General features: G+C 47.0%; 1 pseudogene; it reads left to right on the top strand.

Moving 5' to 3' along the window:
• The first annotated feature begins 2,991 nt into the window (after positions 1 to 2,991).
• On the top strand, positions 2,992 to 5,559 carry LOC137589726 (probable E3 ubiquitin-protein ligase makorin-1; annotated as a pseudogene).
• The last annotated feature ends 939 nt before the right edge of the window (positions 5,560 to 6,498 follow it).

The following is a 6,498-nucleotide window of genomic DNA, read 5'->3' as shown; positions in this document are numbered from 1 at the left end:
TTCCCGATTCCCTTGCACTTGGTATCACAGTCCAGAACCACTTTACGGTCTCTATCCTCGATGGTTAATTCTTCTTACACGACACATGCACAGTCCTCGCTCTTCTTCGAACGTAGTAGTTGGCGCATCTAGTCTGTAATCTTCACCAGTGAATGCAATTGACACACCACTGGACTTACTCCTCACTGCACGTGGCCGTTGGCACAACAATGCGGAGACAGCTGACGTCGGGTCGTGCCACTATCTTGAAGCAAAAGCAACTGACAATGGACAGGTTCCTTCTTAAAGAAAAGAGGAAGGCTACTGCCCAGCCAGATTCACCTCCACGGAAGAGAGAGAAGGGAGAAAACCCCTGGAGGCGCGTTACCTAGCGTCATCATGGAAGGGATTCCCCTTCCATGATGACGCTAGTGCCATCAACCACTCTCCAAAACGTAAAGTAAATTATACAAAATGGTTTATAATGCTTTATCTTTATCATGTACTGCTTGTGCACATTTACGTATTCATTGTTGTTTAGATACACGTTCTTATAATATTTTAGGTATTTTTCTAAATGGTAAGAACGGATCAAAATACTTTCCATTATTTCTTATGGGAAAATTGGTTTCGGTGGTCGAACAAATCGGTGCTCAACCACCACCTCAGAACGGATTATGGTCGAGTACAGAGGTATTACTGTATATATATACAAAGTGGAACCCAATATTTACAATCTGCAGAATAAATTAAATAAACTACTAAAGTGCACTAAACATTTTTGATGCATCATAACACTCAAAATCAGGCAAAACCACTCACAATATTTAATTCATCAAGAATAAAACACTGAAATTGTCTAAAATCTACACCTCAGTTGTAAAGTCAAAGCTGTTAATTTTCCGTGGCTGGAAGCTGTAAGGTGTGTGTGTGTGTGTGTGTGTGTGTGTGTGTGTGTGTGTGTGTGTGTGTGTGTGTGTGTGTGTGTGTGTGTGTGTGTGTGTGTGTGTGTGTGTGTGTGTGTGTGTGTGTTTGTGTGTGTGTGTGTGTGTGTGTGTGTGTGTGTGTGTGTGTGTGTGTGTGTGTAATTAGATGAGTACAAGTGTGTGGAAATTTACTGAGACAGAGTGATAGAAAAGTTTATTGCATGATTAAAACTAAATATTTATGCAGCCAACAAAATAATGAACAGCATGTATTTAAATCTCTTCAACTCCAAGCTGGTCCAGTTTGTGGATGAGCTGCTGGGGGATGATTGTGTTGAATGTTGAACTGAAGTCGATGAACAGCATTCTGGTTATGAGTCTTTGGTCTCCAGGGGGGTGAGGGTTGACTTTAGGGCAGTGCAGATGGCGTCATCGGTCGAGCGGTTGGACCGGTAGGCAAACTGAAAAGGGTCCAGGGTTGAAGGGAGGGCAGACTTGTTGTGGTGCATGACTAGCCGCTTGAAGCGCTTCATAAGGATGGGAGTGAGGGCAACTGGGTGGTAGTCGTTGAAGCTGGATGGGGGCGACTTCTTCGGGACTGGGATGATGGTGGTGGCTTTGAGGCAGGTGGGGACAACAGCCTGGTTCAGGGAGATGTTGAAGATGTCTGTGAAGACACCTGTGAGCTCATCAGCAGTCTCTCAGGACACGACCAGGAATGTTGTCAGGACCTGGGCTTTCCGTGCGTTGGTCCTTCTGAGGACTTGCCTCACGCTGTCCTGAGAAAGCGTCAACGCCTGGTCGCCAGGAAGGGGTGGAGTCTTCTGTGCCGGGATGTTGTTGTCTGCCACAAAGCACGCAAAGAAGTCATTCAGCTGATTCAGCAGAGTGGTGGAGCTGTCGCAGAACTCAGAAAGTTGGCTTGTAGTCCATAATGAACTGATTCTCCCGCCACATGTTCCTGGTGTCTCTGCTGTTGCTGAAGTGGGTGGCGATCCTCCTGGAGTACTGTCTCTTGGACACTCGTATGCCTCGTGACAGGTTGGCTCTCACTGTCCTCAGGCCCACCTCGTCCCCACCTCTGAGAAGGTTGTGGTGACCGTGACATCATCCATGCATTTCCTCATGTATGCAGTGACAGTCTCCGTGTACTCCTGGAGGTCTGTGGTGTTGTTGTGGGTGGCTGCATCTTTGGATACGCTCCAGTCTGTGGTGGAGAAGCAGTTTTGGAGTGCCTCTGACGACCCATCAGGCCACACCCGTATCTGCCTTTTCACAGGTCTGACGACTCTGACGAGCGGTCTGTATGCCGGCGTTAGCATAACAGTGGTGTGGTCTGATGCCCCAAGGTGGGGGAGAGCAGGGGCTTTATAGGCATCTTTATGTGTCGTGTCAACATTGTCCAGGATGTTAGCTCCTCTGGTGAAAAAGTGGTGGGTGGGACAACGGCCCACCTGAGTGGGAAGGACTTCTAACGACCCTCATTGTGTTGGGGGTTTGTGGGGGCGACTTTCTGCCCCAGCAGGACTATAAGTGTCTGGACTCAGTCGCAGTGAGTCACAACTGAAGGAGTCCTGACGTGGATGACTGAGACCTGCAGACATGTCTTCAACCAGCCTGAAGTAAGTTCTCCTCATTCTGCTTTGCTCTTCTTGACCTGCCTTTACCTGGAGGACTCCACACACTTTACTCTGACTCAGTGCTTTAGTTTGGAGTCATGGTCATCTTTATGTTGGAGGATGAAGTCCAATCCAGACTGCTTAGGCTCAACAGATCAGAGTGTGTTTCCTATGAGTCTTAGAGTCCTGCTCATTCATTGAAGTGTCTTTTGGAACAGATGGGTTAGCAATTAGCAGTAGCATCTTCACACTGTTAGTACTGACTCTATTGTTGTGTTATTGCTGGAAGATTTTTAGAGTAATCTTTCTCATCCCAGCACTGTCTCCTGTGCTCATGGATATGTTTGGTCCTGACTTCTTATAACTAAATGGTATGAGAACCAAGACGAGGAGCACTGGGCACAGAATTTAAGGTGAAGCGGGGAAAGGTTTCTAAAATGTTCTCACCATTAATTAAAAATCCCAAAATGCTTTGTGTTCATACTGACCCTGACACCAGTGGTGTGGAGCAGCAGTTTCAGATCTATGTAGCTCTTTTAGGCTCTTTTGGTAAAACGGTTGATGTTTTTTCCCTGTTCTGTTTGTATGTAGGGAGGGTAATGGGTTTCCATCCCTCTACCTTTTGTTTATATGTGAGGGGTGGGGGGAATACGGTGGGTTTCTATCACCCTACCTTTCTGTTTTAACATGGTAACTTGTGTGTCCTCAGGTTTGAACACTACAAACTACCCAAAAGCGAGGAGCGGCCGACCCCCCAGACACTGATACCTCCCCCCACTTCCCTGCTGGACCCATCAGACCTGGATCCCAGTGGGTCAACACCCGGCTCATGGGTTCAAGACTGGTTCAACGCGGCCGATTTTGTTTCAGGACAGCCGTACTGTGGACGGGGTGAGTGATCCGCGTGGTGTGTTGGGGAGAAGCACTAGATCCCACCTACGTCCCCTTGTGAGGAGACTTAGGGCTGTGGATATTTTCTTAGGTGGGGGTTGGGCTGTTGTTCATTTTGGTATTTGGTAAAACTGTTGTTTTGTTCACCCATTGACAAGCGAGTGGACAACTGTGAACTTGTGTCATCTGAGATTACAAACAGTTGAAGGAAGCTGTAGTCCGATCAGGTTGTAGGCGTGTGGGTACCATGGTAACAGTATTTTGATGTTTTGATGTTGTGGGTCGTCTGCAGCTGATGCTGAGAACAAGGAGCTGAGGAAGCAGCTTTGCTTCTATGCCGCTATTGGAAAGTGCCGCTATGGAATCAACTGTGCCTATCTCCATGGCGACGTTTGTAACATGTGTGAGCTCCAGGTGCTCCACCCCACCGACATCAGTCAGCGCTCAGAGCACACCAAGGTAACGACCTGCTCACACACTACACGAGCTGTCACACACACTCCTTTGACATGGTGGTAACATACACACACTTCCTGCACCTGTCCACAGGCGTGCATGGAGGCCCACGAGAAGGACATGGAGCTCTCGTTCGCCATCCAGCGCAGCGAGTACATGATGTGTCGTATGTGCATTGAAGTGGTGTTGGAGAAGGCCAACCCCAGTGAGCGGCGCTTCGGCATCCTGGTCAACTGCAGCCACTGCTACTGCCTGAAGTGCATCAGGACGTGGAGGAGGGCCATGTGCGATATCACCAAGTGAGTCGTCAGTGTGTGATGGGTAGTGGGGGGGGGTCGTTGAAATTTGTGTTTCACCTTTGTATACTAATGAGGGTCATTAGTATACAAAGGTGAAACTTGTATTTCAACGACCCCCCTTTGACACACCCAACAATTGTTGAGGGGCCAGACGGGTTTCAACGACAGTCGTCTGAATGTGCATAGCCCTGACCACACCCCACAGGGTAAATAAGCTGGACAACACCAGCCACCTTCAGAACTGAACAAGTCTCTTGGATGAGAGATGAAACGTCTTCAAGAACTTTCTTAACGTCCAGTGGATCGACTTTAACAGCTTTGGATAACAAATATTTATTCATCTTCTTTCTTCATGAAAGCATCAAAAATGTTACCTAAATATGTTTCAGAGGTACTTTGAATGAGGTTGTAGCGATAAGTGTTCCATCACATTGATTAATCGTCTGTAAACCAACCAGAAACATTTTTTAATTCACCTTTTCTCACCAAACATCTCCTGAGACTGTTTTTAATCTCCTTCAGAGGAGCTTCTTCCTGAACGTTCCCTGTTTCAGATGGTAAAACCATTTTTCTACTTATTTCCAGTTGCTGCCCCAAGTGTGGAATAACATCCAACTTTGTCATCCCGAGTGAGTTCTGGGTGGAAGATGAGGACGACAAGCAGAAGCTCATCCAGAAATACAAGGACGGCATGCGGTAAGTGGGCCGGGCTAGAAACGGGTGAGGGGTGGGGCTACACTAGTGGGTGGGGCTATACTAGTAGATCTGCAGGAGAACATCTGGGCTGTGGAGTGGGCGGTGTTGTCTGATGTGTCTGAATCCCTGACAGTCTTCTCGGTCTCCTTCAGGAACAAGCCGTGTCGGTACTTTGATGAGGGGCGTGGCACATGTCCCTTTGGCACCATCTGCTTCTATAAACACGCCTTTCCTGGTGGACGACTGTTGGAGGCCCAGCCCCCGCGCCGACAGCCTGGATCCAATGACAGGAACAGGGTAAGGGGCCACCAGTTCACTGGTTCTGTTGAAGGTCTGCCAAGAACAGCAGCATCTCCACAGCAGCGCCCTCTGCTGGCTGAGTGGAAGCACTGATCAGTGGAAACCATCGTTTGGAGACATTTGGAGTCTGATTTTTGCAAACCTGCATCACTGGATGAAGGCTGATGTGTTTGTGTGTGTGTGTGTGTGTGTGTGTGTGTGTGTGTGTGTGTGTGTGTGTGTGTGTGTGTGTGTGTCCAGCAGAACTCCAGGACTCCGCTTTAGAACATCTTTGAGGAGCAGGAGAGCACAGACTCCTTCGACAACGATGAGGAGGAGATGGTGCCGTTCGAGCTGAGGGAGATGCTTCTGAGGCTGCTGGACGAAGACGAGGTCCTGGCAGGCCATCAATAAATGAACTTATGAAATATAAATGAAGAAAAAAAGTCCCACAAGCCATTGTGCTCATGCTAAACATTACCTTGACATCTATTGTTGGTCTTTCTGGTGCGTTTCATGGAGGAGGTATAATTCTAAAATAACAAAAATAAGTCAAAATAATATTTAACAAATTAATTTTTTTCAAATATAGCTAATAAACAAAACCCACAAGTTTCTTTGTGGGTTTTGGTGTGACTTGTTTATCACTGACAGCTGTTAGCACTTCCTGTTAGCCTGACGATCACTCTGACATTTACTGTCAAACTGTAAGGTTTTACTCCTGAAGGCTGGATCTTCAGTTTTCTTTATTAAAGCTGCTTATAGCCATTATTTTGTACTGATGTGTCCTCCCTTCATCACCTTCATCCAAGTGTCGTGTGTGTGTGTGTGTGTGTGTGTGTGTTTCATTAATGGTTAAGAGCCTGTTGGATCACAAGCTGTCTGTCAAAGTGGGTGAACGGATGGATGGATGAGAGACGGATGTCCTTATGTCACAGACATCTGTTGAGATACTTCTTGTAGCTAGCATGAACAGCTAGCCTTAGCCTCCCTCCAGTGAAGGTGAGGTCTAGAATGTGGTGGCGCCCTCTAGTGGCATAAAAACAGCTTTGAACCCCCGACCCCTGATGCCTTAGTCCTGGCTGTTGCTTCATTAGCTCTTCGTCCCACTGACAGACCCTCGTCTTCATCCTCCACTCTACATACTCCTCCTCCTCACCCTCCTCTGGCTCCGCCTCCTGAGTCAGACTCAACCAACTTTTATTTATATAGCTCTTAATCACATCAAGAGACATTTCAAAAAATGTAAAAAAAATTAAAATTAAAGGGAAAACATATGCTAGTGTTTACACAAACACAGAACACTGTCTCAGAACAGTCTCATTTGAGTAATTTAAATAATTACGTAAATAT

This window comes from Antennarius striatus, chromosome 22 (assembly GCF_040054535.1).
Source record: "Antennarius striatus isolate MH-2024 chromosome 22, ASM4005453v1, whole genome shotgun sequence".
Lineage (NCBI taxonomy): Eukaryota > Metazoa > Chordata > Actinopteri > Lophiiformes > Antennariidae > Antennarius > Antennarius striatus.
This window is presented reverse-complemented; position numbering and strand designations above follow the sequence as displayed.